We start from the raw sequence: 14,141 nt of genomic DNA, 5'->3' as shown, positions 1-14,141 counted from the left end.
CGTGTGGGCTAAGAGGTAGGGGTACTAAGTATGGGCTGGGAAGACAGCAAAAGTGCCCCCTCGCCAGCAGCGCGGCCTCCCCTTCTGCTCCCCGCAGGGTGGGACGAGCCGGGGAGCCGGGGCCCCTCGCGGCGGCTGCAGGAGCGGCGGCGGCCGCCAGGGGGAGCCCGCGCCCGCCGGCCCCGCCCCGGTCCGCTCGTCCCGCTCGCAGCCCGCCGCCCGCATCCGCCGCCCGCTCGTCCTGATCCGCTGCTCCCGGCTCTGCGCCCACGGACCCGCACCCCGCACCCCGGACCCCGCGCCCCGGCCTCGTGCCCGCGGCCCCCGCTGCCTCCCCGGAGCGCGCCTGCTCGCGCCCCGACGCTCTCGCGGGCCCCCAGCCCCGCACCCTGGAGCCCCAGGCCGCGAGCTTCCACCAGCCCCTCCGGGTCCTCGCGGCCGCCCGGCCCGAGCGAGGTAGGTGCGGGGTCGCGGTTTCGGGGCTCGGGGCTCGCGGGGCCGAAGCGCGTGGGGGCGCCCGTCCCGGGTCCAGCTCTGCCGCGTGCAACGGGGTGCGGTGCAGAGTCCAGGGGACCTGCGGGGAGCCTGCGGGGTGGACGGCAGGGTGGGGGGCTGCCCCAAGCCGCACCCCCCAGCCCCACTCCAGCCCGACCCGGAAGCCGGAGGGAGGCGCGAGTTCCCGGAACTCAGCATAGGACGGTGTAGACGCGCCCTGGTGGAGTTGCAGGGGTGCAGGGGTGCAGGGGCCCCCGGGGGAGACTGGCTCGCGGAGTTGCGGGGAGCCCTCCCAGCTGCGCCCCTGGAGTTGCAGGCGGCCGCACGGGAATACAGACAGACAGACAGACACACACACATTCACTCTTTCTCTCTCTCCCTCCCTTTCTCCTTCTCTCTCTCCCCCTCCCTCTCTCCTTATCTCTCTCTCTCTCCCTCTCTCTCTCCGTCTCTCTCATCCTCTCTCCCCCTCTCTCCCTCACTCCCTCTCTCTCTCTCCCTCACTTCCTCTCTCTCTCTTTCTCTCCCTCTCTCTCGTCCTCTCTCCCTCTCTCTCCCTCACTCCATCTCTCTCTCTCTCTCTCTCTCTCTCCACACCCACGCCCCCAGGCTTTGGGGAGCCCAGCTCGCAGCACCACCTTTACAGAAACTGAGGCTCAAGGGGGCCTGAAAGGCCAATTCTAAAAGGCAAGATGGACTAAGTGTGGGCCACAGAGCAGGCAGGTGGCATCTGTTAAAAGTGTGTGTGTGTGTGTGTGTGTGTGTGTGTGTGTGTGTGTGTGTGTGTGTGCGCGCTGGGTGGTGAGCAGGCTGCCTGCAGGACGTGATGTGTGAGCCAAGCCAGGACTGATGCCCAGGGAAAAGAAATAGGGCTCTCACGTGGTGGCCCAGCCAGTCCAGCCTCTTGATAACAGCCTCTGGTGTAACAGTTCCTCAGCTGTCTCCCCCCCCCCGCCCCTCTTCTTCAGGGACCTGCAGGCTATCAGTGCAGAGAGTGGCGGAGGCCTGGTGGTGACTGGAGTCGCTGTGTTTATTCGGTGATCGGTTGTGCACGATTTCAGATTCACGCTGAGCCGTGTGGCTTTTATTTTTTGTGACTGAATGGCCCTTCAGGACAGGCCGAGGACGCACGATGTGCAGGGGGGCAGAGACAGCCATTGGTCACCAGTACCCACCTCATCCCGGTCTTCCTGTGGGATTTGCCCAGGCTGCTTCACAGTTGGGTTCCCAGGGCCGAGATCTGACTGACAGCACTGGGACAGACAGCGGGGACTCTCTCCAGCCTGCACCTTGAAACTTCTCCTAGTTTCCTAGTTTCATGGCAGAGTGGGGAGGACCCGGCCTGAGGGCTGAGAGGAGGCAGAGTCTGGAGCTGGGAAGAGCCTGGGGCCCTGAGTGACAGGGCCGAGTCCTCCTCTCTGCCTCAGCTGCTGCTTCCTCTCTGCAGGCTCTGCAGCTGTAAGGGGAGGGGGCTGTTGACTTAGTCTCCCCAGGGTGGTCTGGCCTGGCTATTACATGGGGGGAGGAAGCTCTCTAGAGGTCTTTTCATTTATTGAGAGGTGGGAAAAGAGAGAGAAAGAGACAGAGACAGACACACAGAGAGAAAGGACACCAGGGCATCACACTGGCATAAGTTAGGGCTTTAACTTGGCACCATATGACCACTGTGCCACCTCCTGGGCACCGGGTCTCTTATTCTCCCGCGGATTACAGCCGCTTTGGGTCTCTTATTCTCCCGCGGATTACAGCCGCTTTGGGTCTCTTATTCTCCCGCGGATTACAGCCGCTTTGGGTCTCTTATTCTCCCGCGGATTACAGCCGCTTTGGGTCTCTTATTCTCCCGCGGATTACAGCCGCTTTGGGTCTCTTATTCTCCCGCGGATTACAGCCGCTTTGGGTCTCTTATTCTCCCGCGGATTACAGCCGCTTTGGGTCTCTTATTCTCCCGCGGATTACAGCCGCTTTGGGTCTCTTATTCTCCTGAGGATTACAGCTGCTTTGGCTGGGTTGGATCCTGGCTCTTGGGACGCTGAGGGCAGTGTGGAAACAAGCTTGAGGGTCACCACACACTTTGTTTCTTAATCTATTTCTTAAATCTTTATTATCTTTATTTTTTTTGGATAGAGATGGCCAGAAATCAAGAGGGCAGGGGGAGATAGAGAGGGAGAGAGACAGAGAGATACCTGCAGCCCTGCTTCATCACTCACAAAGCTTTCCCCCCGCAGGTGGGGACTGGGGGCTGGAACTGGGTGCTTGCACACTGTGACATGTGTGCTCAACCGGGTGCGCCACCACCCAGCCCCTGACTTTATTTATTCATTTATTTATTTTAATCAGAGCCCTGCTCAGCTCTGGTTTATGGTAGTGCTGGGGATTGAACCTGCGACTCCAGAGCCTCAGGCAGGAAAGTGCTTTTGTTGAACCGTTAAGTTCTCTCCCCAGCCCTCGGGTCTGACTCTTAGGCAGAAGCAGGGTAGCTGATAACTGGGACTGCATTAAGTATAAAACAGCAATTCGTTGAATTTATAAAAAGAATATAAAGTCCTTTTAAGAAATCTTTATTTTATTTTTGGATAAAGGTAGAAATTGAGAGGGGAGGGAAGCTAGGGACAGAGACACCTGTAGCGTGCTTGCGACGTTCCCTTCCACCCTCAGGTCCTTGTGCGTTGTAACCTATGTACTCTGCCTGGCGCACCGCTACCCAGCCCCCTCAAAATAAAGAGATTTGGGTGTCTGGTGGCGGTGCGCCCAGTTGAGCACACATGTCACCGTGCACAAGGATCCGGGTTCAAGCCTCTTCTCCCCACCTGCAGGGGGGTAGCTCCTCAAGTGGTGAAGTAGGTCTGCAGGGGTCTCTGTTTCTCTCTCACTCTCTGTCTCTCCCTCATCTGCCAAGTTCTCTCTGTGCTACCAAATATATATATATATATATATATATATATATATATATATGGAGAGAGAGAGAGAGAGAAAGAGACAGAGAGAGGTGAGGGGAGAAGAGAAAAAAATGACTGCTGGGGGTCGGGCGGTAGGTAGCGCAGCGGGTTACACGCACGTGGCACAAAGTGCAGGGACCGGCGTACAGATCCCGGTTCAAGCCCCCGGCTCCCCACCTGCCGGGGAGTCCCTTCACAGGCGGTGAAGCAGGTCTGCAGGTGTCTGTCTTTCTCTCCTCCTCTCTGTCTTTCCCCTCCTCTCTCCATTTCTCTCTGTCCTGTCCAACAATGACAACATCAGTAACAACAATAAAAACAACAATAAAACAACAAGGGCAACAAAAGGGAGGAAGTGACCTCCAGGAGCAGTGGATTCATGGTGCAGGCACTGAGCCCCAGCAATAACCCTGGAGGCAAAAAAAAAAAAAAAAAAGACAGCTGGGAGTTATGGATATGTCGTGTAGTCCCTGAGCCCCAACAATAATCCTAGTCGCAAAATTATTTATAAATAAATAAAGTAAAATATAAAGATCTAGGGCCTGGAGGCAGTTCACCTAGTAGAGCTCTTGCCTTCCATGTGTGGGTCCCCGGGTTCAAGCCCCAGCATCACCTGGGAGTCCCCTGACCCTGGGGCAGCTCCATAGGTGGTACAGCAGCGTGCTCAGGTCTTTCCTCTCGGTCTCCTCTTCTGTCTGAGAAATAAAGGACGAGGAGGAAAAAAAATGTGCCTGTTGAGAGAGAGACTAGTGTGTCGTGTTGGGGATAGCAGTGCCGCTGAACAGGAAGCGGGGGACGTTCTTAGAAGTGAAGGCAGCCTAGGTCGGTGTAGCAAGAAGGCTTCAGGCACCAGGAGGAGGAAGTCACTGGCAGGTTGGTGATGACAGAGGAGACGATTTCCCCCTTTTTCCCCTTGTTCCCCCAGCCGCAGGGACCCTGAGAAGCAGTTCTCGGGGCCAGAAAGCATTCGGCTGTGACATATTTTGAGGTTGGGAGGCAGACGGCTCGGTTGGTGGGCTCGTTTGACCGAAGCTGCAGCGGGCCCTGCCCTCTGATTTAGGCAGGAGGGCTGGAGCAGGGCCTGAGACCTTGGGCCTCTTCCAGGTTTCCAGGTGCGGCTGTGGCTGCTGGTCCCAGGAACCCAGTTGTTTAGGAAGTGACAACCAAGAAGAAGCCTTGGACCAGCTTGCACAAGCTGAGGACTCAGTGTTCAGACTTTCTAACCATCTGCTGTTGACTGGGTCAGTGAACCAGTCAGCTCCCTCAGTCACAGGCTGAAGCTAATTGTGCCTGCCTCTTGGGGCTCCCGGGGAGGCTTCTTGGAAGAGGTGACTTCTTAGCCAAGTGCGACCTAAGAACAGTACAGAGGAGATGACCAAAGGCCAGTGTGTGTGGAGGGCAGGTTGTGTGGAGCTCAGGTTGTCGGGGCCACTGAGGATATCCCAGGAGCCAAGAGGAGTTCTTTTTCTCCCCCTTTTCTTATTTTTTAAAACATTTTTTAATATTTATTTATTCCCTTTTGTTGCCTTTGTTTTATTGTTGTAGTTATTGTTGTTGATGTCGTCGTTGTTGGATAGGACGGAGAGAAATGGAGAGAGATGGGGAAGACAGAGAAGGGGAGAGAAAGACAGACACCTGCAGACCTGCTTCACTGCCTGTGAAGGGACCCCTCTGCAGGCGGGGAGCCGGGGGCTCCAACCGGGATCCTTATGCTGGTCCTTGCGCTTTGCGCCACGTGCGCTTAACCAGCTGTGCTACCGCCCGACTCCCTTTTTCTTATTTCTTTTTTGTGATTAATAGTAGGTTATAAGATTGTAAGATTCTAGTATAGAGTTCCATGCCTTTAAGTTATATACATAGATAGATATAGATATATTCTGGATAGAGACAGAAATTGAAAGAAAAGAAGAAATAGGGAGAGAGAGAGAGAGAGATACTGCAGACCTGCTTCACTGCTCATGAAGCTTCTCTCCTGCAGATGGGGATGGGGGATTTGAACCCAGGTCCTTGCACATTAGGTAATGTGCATTCAACCAGGTGCACCACCGCCCAGCCACCAAGAGTTCTGTAATGAGTTCCTTGTCTCCAGGCAGGATGGCAGGGGAGGGCTGCCAACCATGGCGAATAGGGTGCCACCGGGCAGGCCTGGAGGTAAGATCTGTGCATTTGGGATAGCCTGAGTGCAGTCATGTGACCCACCCTCCCACCTTGATGCGGAAAGTTCCAGAAGCGTAGAGGCAGGCTGGGCAGGAATCCTCATCGAGAGTTGTCCGTCCACCCTGCAGGGCCCCAGCCCTCCTCCCTGTCCCCTTCCCTGTCTTGCTCACTCTGCTCCCCTCTGCAGAGAGGGAAGCCCAGGTTCCCAGAGGCTTGATCATTTGTCTGACAGCACTTGGCACCTAGTGGCTAAACCAGGACTTGAGCCCCAAGAGCCTGGTCCCAACAGATCCCAATGCCCACATAGCAGAAACCACCAGCTTCTTTTCTGCCACTTGTCCATCCGTGCTTTTGTGGGGGAGCTGGTGTGTGCCAGGCATTGTGCCCCTCCACACAGGGAAGGAACGAGACAGGGCCCCTTTTGTTCCAGACGCTCACACGGCTTGGCTACCGGGAAGTGTCTAAACACAGAGCTCCCTCGAGGAGCCAGACGGGACCCACCAGGAGAGCACCCTGTCCTGAGCTCACCAGGGAGGCGCCCCCCTAATGGGGGCAAGGAAAAAACTCCAGCCCACAAGTGCTGCTTCTTGCTGGTTGTGGGAATCACAGTCCCTGTGTCTGTGCTTGGCATTCTAACACACGTTTCCCCGACGCTGAAAGCAGCCAGAGTCTTTGCTCTGCCCGAAGTCCTGTGGGGCCGAGGCACCGGGCTTCATGCTCACCTGGCCTCTTGCTGTAGCCGTGAAACTGGACTTCCTGTCTGTCCCCAGACTCTAAGGAGAAGAGGGTGAGGGGCTGGGGAGGACTCCTTGGGCTTGCACCAGAGTCATTCCAGAACAGGCTTTCTCCCTCGCTGCTTTTCCTCCCACCTTTCCCTTTTTAATGAGTATTTTTATTTCATTGTACTGACCTATTTATTGGATTGAGACAGCAATTAGTAGGAGAGCAGAGTGAGAAAGAGAGACCCCTGTGGTCTGGGAGGTGGCACAGTGGCTAGGGCACTAGACTCTCAAGCATGAGGTCCTGAGTTCAATCCCTGGCAGCACATGTACCAGAGTGATGTCTGGTTCTTTCTCTCTCTCTTCCTATCTTTCTCATTAATTAATAAATAATATCTAAAAAAAAAAAAAAGAGAGAGAGAGGGAGACCCCTGCAGATCTTGCTTCACCACTTGTAAACTTTTCCCTCCTGCAGGTGGGGACCGGAGACTTGAACCCAGATCCTTGTGCACTGTAACATGTGCACTCTGCCAGGTGCACCACTTTTGAAAATGTTGATTATTTTAATGAAAGAGAGACACAGAGAGAAAGAGATGAGAGAGACTCCAGAGCCCTGCTCAGCTCTGACTTAACAGTTGTACTGGGGCCTGAACCTGGGACCTTAGAGTCTCAGGCATGAAAATCTTTTGCAGAGTTGTTGTGCTGTCTTCCCAGCCCAGAACTCATGGCATTTTAGTTATGTATTTATTTTGCCAAGCTGAGGCCTTGTGCACATGCAGTTTTATCTCTCATGGCCAACTTCAGTTGGAGAGACCAAGAAAGGGAAAGATACTATCCCAGGGCTCAGCTCAGGCTAAGGCCCCAGGCCCCTAACTTGAGAGTGGGGAGAGGCAGGACCCTCCCCCTGCACCTCCAGGTGTCCGTGGTGCTGGCCGTGCTGGGTGCCCCCTGTTGGCTCAGCCTAGGCCCTGGGGGCTCCGGGTGCTGCTTCTGGGAGCAGCAAGTGGGAGAGACCCACCTCTGTCTGCAGCAGTAAAGCAGCTTCTGGGGACCAGGAACAACCTCCCCCCCAGGAGGGCCGGCAGCCACAGCAGGCTGGGACCTGGGTTTATAAAATATTTTATTGGGAGTTGGGCAGTAGCACAGTGGGTTAAGCGCACGTGGCACAAAGTGCAAGGATCGGCATAAGGATCCTGGTTCGAGCCCCTGGCTCCCCACCTGCAGGGGAGTCGCTTCACAGGCAGTGAAGCAGGTCTGCAGGTGTCTTATCTTTCTCTCCCCCTCTCTGTCCTCCCCTCCTTTCCATTTCTGTCTGTCCTATCCAACAACAACAGCAATAACAACAGCAATAACTACAACAAGGGCAACAAAGGGAATAAATAAATACTTTCTTTAAAAGAAATAAATAAAATATTTTATTTATTTAGGATAGAGAGAGAGAAAGGTATAGACAGAGAGACACCTGCAGTACTATTTCACTACTCGTGAAGCTTACCCCCTGCAGGTGGGGGCCGGGGGCTTGAACCCAGGTCCTCGCTCATTGTAACGTGCTTAAGTAGGTGTGCCACTGCCCAGCTCTGGAAGCATCATTGGCTTGCCCCATGGCAGAAAGAGCAGTGGTTCTAGGGCCAGGACCCAGAATAGGCCACACTCCCCACCCCCACCCGGCCCTCTGAGGAATCTCGGCTTAGCTGCTAGCCAGCTGCCCATGCCACAGCCTGATGGGGACCCAGGGCTCTGCCCCCCCACCCCCACCCCCCGTTGGAGTAATGGTGGTGCTAAAAATAGGCTGGTGCGGCTGAGCACTTGCTCTGGGCCAGCGCTGTCAGGCTCACTGAGTGGGGTCAGGTTTGCCCTCAGATTAGAGGAAGCAGGTGAAGCCACGAAGTCAGGGCTGGAGCTTGGGGTCTGCCTAACCCAGAACCCCAGCAGCAGCCTAGAAGCATGGTCCCAGGCGCACTGGGGGTCGGGATGGGATGGTGTGAGCTCCTGAGTGACAGCAGAAGGAACTTTCTGGGGATTCTAATGACCTGGGAGCTGGGGCCCTCTTCACAGGCTGAGGGAAGTTCTGTTTAAATGGAGATGCTCTACCCCAGGTGTCAAATGAAGGAAAGGTCCTCTCTTTCCCTCCCCCTCTCTATCCCTCTTCCCTTCCCTTCCTTCTTCTTTTTTTTTTTTTTAATATTTATTTATTTTCCTTTTTGTTGCCCTTGTTTTTATTGTTGTTATAGTTATTGTTGTTGATGTCGTCGTTGTTGGATAGGACAGAGAGAAATGGAGAGAGGAGGGGATGACAGAGAGGGGGAGAGAAAGACACTTGCAGACCTGCTTCACTGCCCGTGAAGTGACTCCCCTGCAGGTGGGGAGCAGGGTGGGGAGCCGGGGGCTTGAACTGGGATCCTTCCGCAGGTCCTTACGCTTTGCGCCACATGCGCTTAACCCGCTGTGCTACCGCCCGACTCCCAGTGTATATGTTTATATAGCAAGGCCGGAAGATGTTGAGTCCAGGACTTTTTTTGCTCTCCTGTATGATAAGATTGGACTGCTGGTGGGAGAGAGAGCATAATGGTTGTGCAAACAGACTCTCATGCCTGAGGGTCCCAGGCCCCAGGTTCAGTGCCACATACCACCAATAAGTCAGAGCTGAGCAGTGCTCTGGTAAAGAAAAAGAACAAACAAATAAAAAACAGATTATACTGCCATGTGCTTCCTCTGTCTTGTGGTTCTGCCATGCATGCTCACCACTTGGATTCTTCTTAGAGTTAAATGTAGCTGCTTGAAGTCCAGTCATCACGCCATTCCAGTCAGGAGGAAAGTAGAAGGGTTCCTTCTTTAAACAAACACACAAAACATCTGTCTACACGTGTGACAGTGCTCTAATCTCTCTACCCCCCCCCTCAGCAAGAACCTTTAAAGAGATAGTAATGGGGCAGGGGAGACAGCCTAATAGTTCTGCAAAGAGACTCTCATGCCTGAGGTTTCGAAGTCCCAGGTTCAATCCCTGCACCACCATAGACCAGAGCTGAGCAGTGCTCTGGTAGCGCCGACAAAACAGTAAAATCGGGGGTGAGTGCTGGGCACACCTGGTAGAGTGCACACATTATCATGAGCAATGATGTGTCTCTCCCCTTTCTCTGTCAACTTCTCTCTCTCAAAAACAAAATAAAATCAAGGTTATCTGCAGCCTTCTGCTTATATTCCATCACTAGAAGAACCTGGTTCCCTGAGCAGCCCTAGCTGCAAAGGACTCTGGGAAATGTGCATCTTATTCCTGGTGGTTCTGTGCTTGGCCGCAAAGTGTTTCTGTTATTTAGGAGGGGAGGAGAGGACAGCTGCCAAGCGGCAGTGACACTTTTTGTGTATGCCACTGAGAAGCCACTGAGCAGACCCAACTCTGGAATATGCACCGAGTGCCTGCCACCGGTGAGGCCTCGAGTATGTGTGAGCTGGCCCAGGACTGGGGTTCAGTCCTAGTCCTTGGCTGGATTAGCTGCAGACCCACATTCAGGCCGCTTGCCTCCTTCTCTCCCCCTGCTGTCCAGCTAGGCAGCTGGAGAGGTGAATTCACTTAGTTGAGGTCGCTGGCAGCTTAGCCCAGGCTCTCAACCACTGAGCCGCACTGCCTGAGGCCTGCAGGCTTCAGCTATTGCTCTGGTCTCTCCCTGGCACCAGCCTGGCCCCCTGAGGCCTGTGACCTGACTGGGCTGCTGGCAGCTTGGGGATCACGCCACCTTGGTCAGCAGGGATTCTGGCCAAGGGCCAACGGGCCGGGAGTGTGGAGGAGCCGGCGTGGGGCCTGGGCAGATTCCACCAGGTGCCTCAGGCTGGGAGCCAGCTTGAGGGTTTGCCCAGGGAGGAGGGGACAAGTTCAGCTCTTGACACTTAGGCCTGCAAGTTCCATACTGAACTGGGAAATTGGACGTGGCTGGGGCTTGAAGGGAAAGGAATTTATAAAGAAAGAAACCCTACGTCAGTGTTTCCTTTTTAATAAATAATAAATAAATAAATGAGTTAGACTACTGGAGAAGAAAGGAAGGAAGGAAGGAAGGAAGGAAGGAAGGAAGGAAGGAAGGAAGGAACAGCCTGGGTGGAGGGATGACATCCAGGTTCTCCACAAGACTTTCATGCCTGAGGCTCCAAGGCTCCAGGTTCAGTCCCTAGTACCACCATCAGCCAGAGCTGAGCAGGGCTCCAGTCTTTCTGTATCTTTCTCATTAAAATAACAGAGGGAGGGAGCGGGCGGTAGCGCAGTGGGTTAAACATACATGCACAAAGCGCAAGGACCGGTGTAAGGATCCCAGTTTGAGCCCCCGGCTCCCCACCTGCAGGGGCGTCGCTTCACAGGCGGTGAAGCAGGTCTGCAGGTGTCTGTCTTTCTCTCCCCCTCTCTGTCTTCCCCTCCTCTCTCGACTTCTCCCTGTCCTATCCAACAACAACAGCAATGACAACAATAAGAATAAATACAACAAGGAGAGCAACAAAACGGGGGGGGGGGGGGGAATGGCCTCCAGGAGCAGTGGATTCGTAGTGCCAATAACCCTGCAGGCAAGAAAAAAAAAAGGGAGGCAGATAGCACAATGCTTATGTAGAGAGACTCTCAGGCCTGAGGTCCTATCCCCTGCACCACCTTAAACCAGGGCTGAGCAGTGCTCTGGTAAAAGGAGAGAGAAAGGGAAGACGGGCAGGCAGGCAGGCAGGCTGAGAGACACAGGACGTAGAGTGGGGGAGGGGGAGCCCTGTGTTAGAGCCTAGGACTTGCGTGAGTAAGACCCTGGCTTTGCTCACTAGCACAGAGTGGAGGGTGTGCTGGCATCTTCTCTCCACTGCCTCCTAGAGTTAAAAATAAATCCGGGGCTGTGAAATCACTGACTTGGGTAGCACGCTGCTCTGCCATGTGTACGACCCAGGTTTGAGCCTGGCCCCCACTGCATGGAAGGACGCTTCAGCGGCCCTGGAGGCGGTACAGTAGATAAAGTGTTGATTCCTCTGCAGCCTGAGAGCCTGCGTTCAGCCCACAGCATCACTCATGCCAGACTGGTGATCTGGCTGTCTCTTTCTTTCTCATTAAAAAAGCTTTTTTTAAAAAAAATATATATATATATTTATTTATTTATTTTCCTTTTTGTTGTCCCTGTTGTTTTTTATTATTGTTGTTGTAATTGATGTTGTCGTTGTTGGATAGGACAGAGAGAAATGGAGAGAGGAGGGGATGACAGAGAGGGACAGAGAGAAAGATAGACACCTGCAGACCTGCTTCACCTCCTATGCAGCGACTCCCCTGCAGGTGGGGAGCCGGGGGGGGGGGGGGGGGGGCTTGAACCGGGATCCTTACGCTGGTCCTTGCGCTTTGCTCCACGTGCGCTTGACCCGCTGCGCTACCGCCCAACTACCTAAAAAAGCTTTTTAAAAAAATCCAAAATAGTTTTTTTTTTCAAGAAGAGCTAAGTAGAATAGAAAACAGCAAGAACGGTGGTTGGGTGGTAGCGCAGTGGCTTAAGCGCACGTGGCCTAAAGCGCAAGGATCAGTGCAAGGGTCCCAGTTCAAGCCCCCACTCCCCTCCTTCAGGGGAGTCACTTCATAAGCGGTGAAGCAGGTCTGCAGGTGTCTCTCTTTCTTTCCCCATCTCTGTCTTCCCCTCCTCTCTCCATTTCTCTCTGTCCTATCCAACCACAAGGACATCAATAACAATATCAGAACAATGATAAAACAACTAGGGCAACAAAAGGGGAAAAAAAAAATACAGCCTCCAGGAGCAGTGGATTTGTGGTATAGGCATCAAGCCCCAGCAATAACCCTGGAGGCAAAAGAAGCAAAGAAAGGAAGGAGGCATTGTACAAAGCAAGGCCGAGTGTAGTTTCATGATATCTCAATTTGACATGTGATAGGCGTGTACTGGGTGGAGGCCTGGAGATCGCCTGCCCCCCCCCATCATTGCTGTGACTCTGGGGTTCACGTCTCATTCTGGAGACAGGGATCCAGAGTCCCCTCTGTGCCTCACACTCCTGTGAGACTGTTTCAGCAGGGGTGGGTGGGTACCTTGGCAGGACTCTAGAGAAGCAGCTTTTGAGCTGGGGTCCGAATGGTGAGAGATAGACAGTGAGGCCAGGCAGGTTGTGCCAGGCACAGGGCACAGCAAGAGCGAGGACCCTGAGGCGGGCGTGGACACCGACGGGGTGCCAGCGGCTGGACTGAAGTGGGTGGGGGCTGGAGGGGTACAGGCAGACTGGCGGCCTTAACAGCTGCTGGGGCTTTGCTAAGATTGTGCATGGAAGTTGTGGGAGGGTGATGAGGAACTTTGGTTTGTTTTCTGAAAAGATCTCTCTCCGTGTCTCTCTCTCTCTTTCTCTCTCTCTCTCTCTCTCTCTCTCACATGATGCCTTGTACATGTGAGGCCCAGGACTCAATACCTGACTTTGTAAGAAAATCACAGGTGCTTGGGTTTGTCTCTCTACTCCCCCCCCAAAAATAATAATAATTGAAAAGGTCAGGGTCAAGGAGAGAGCACAGTGGTTATGAAAAAGGTTTTCATAGGTACCAGAAGCCACACCACCAAAAGCCAGAGCTGAGCAGTGCTTTGGCTAAAAATAAAACAAAAGGCCTGGGGGGGCCGGGTGGTGGCACACCTGGTTAAGTGCACATGTTACAATGCACAAGGATCCAGGTTCGAGCCCCTGGTCCCCACCTGCAGGGGGAAAATTTCACGAGTGGTGAAACAGGGCTACAGATGTCTCTCTGTTTCTCTCCCTCTCTGTCTCCCCCTTCCCACTTGATTTCTGGCTGTCTATATCCAATAAATAAATAAAGGGAATAAAAAAAATTTAAATAAAAATAAATAAAAGGACTGGGAGACAGCCCACCCTGTAGAGGGCGGGCTTTACCATGTGCAGCGCCCTAGGTTGGAACCCTGGCACCACATGGGAGCACCACCCACCTTGGGGAAGCTCCACGGATGGTAGAACAGTGCTGTGATTTCTCCCTCTCCCTCTCCCTCTCCCTCTCCCTCTCCCTCTCCCTCTCCCTCTCCCTCTCCCTCTCCCTCTCCCTCTCCCTGGAGAGGGAAGTGGCCCAGGATGTGGTGCAAGGCACAGTGGATAAAGTGTTGGACTCTAAAGCTTGAGGTCTTAAGTTCAGTCCCCAGCATACCATATGTTAAAGTGATGCTCTGGTTCTCTCTCTTTCTCTCTTTCTCATTAACAAATAAAACTTAAAAAAATAAAAATAGTGGTCTGAGAGGTGGTACAGTGGCAAAGGCACTAGACTCTCAAGCATGAGGTCCTGAGTTCAATCCCTGGCAGCACATGTACCAGAGTGATGGCTCGTTCTTTCTCTCTCTCCTATCTTTCTCATTAATAAACAAATAAAAAAAATCTTAAAAATAAAATAAAAACAGCCAGGGAGGAGTGTATGTGTGAGCCCCCACTGCCACAAAATAAGGAAAGAAAGAAAGAAAGAAAGAAAGAAAGAAAGAAAGAAAGAAAGAAAGAAAGAAAGATGGAGTCGGGTGGTAGCACAGCGGGTTAAGTGCATGTGGTGCAAAGCACAAGGACCAGTGTAAGGATCCCGGTTCAAGCCCCCGGCTCCCCACCTGCAGGGGAGTCGCTTCACAGGTGGTGAGGCAGGTCTGCAGGTGTCTGTCTTTCTCTCCCCCTCTCTGTCTTCCCCTCCTCTCTCCATTTCTCTCTGTCCTATCCAACAACAATGACATCAATAACAACAACAATAATAACTACAACAATAAAACAAGGGCAACAGAAAGGAATAAATAAATATAATAAGAAAAAGAAAAGAAAGAAAGAAAGAAAGGGAAGCAGATCCCTCTAGCTGCTGAGGAGACAT

The 14,141-nt window shown here is 53.3% G+C and overlaps 1 protein-coding gene across 1 annotated transcript in view; it reads left to right on the top strand.

Moving 5' to 3' along the window:
- The first annotated feature begins 180 nt into the window (after positions 1-180).
- Positions 181-14,141, top strand: part of EEF2K (eukaryotic elongation factor 2 kinase) — a 59,133-nt gene continuing 45,172 nt past the window's right edge. The window contains exon 1 of the mRNA XM_060172829.1: positions 181-456. The gene's annotated coding sequence lies outside the window, so the exon portion shown is untranslated. The remainder of the gene's footprint in view (positions 457-14,141) is intronic.

Source organism: Erinaceus europaeus, chromosome 15, assembly GCF_950295315.1.
Source record: "Erinaceus europaeus chromosome 15, mEriEur2.1, whole genome shotgun sequence".
Taxonomy (NCBI): Eukaryota; Metazoa; Chordata; class Mammalia; order Eulipotyphla; family Erinaceidae; genus Erinaceus; species Erinaceus europaeus.
Note: the sequence above shows the minus strand (reverse complement) of the source record. Positions and strands in the feature narration are given on the sequence as shown.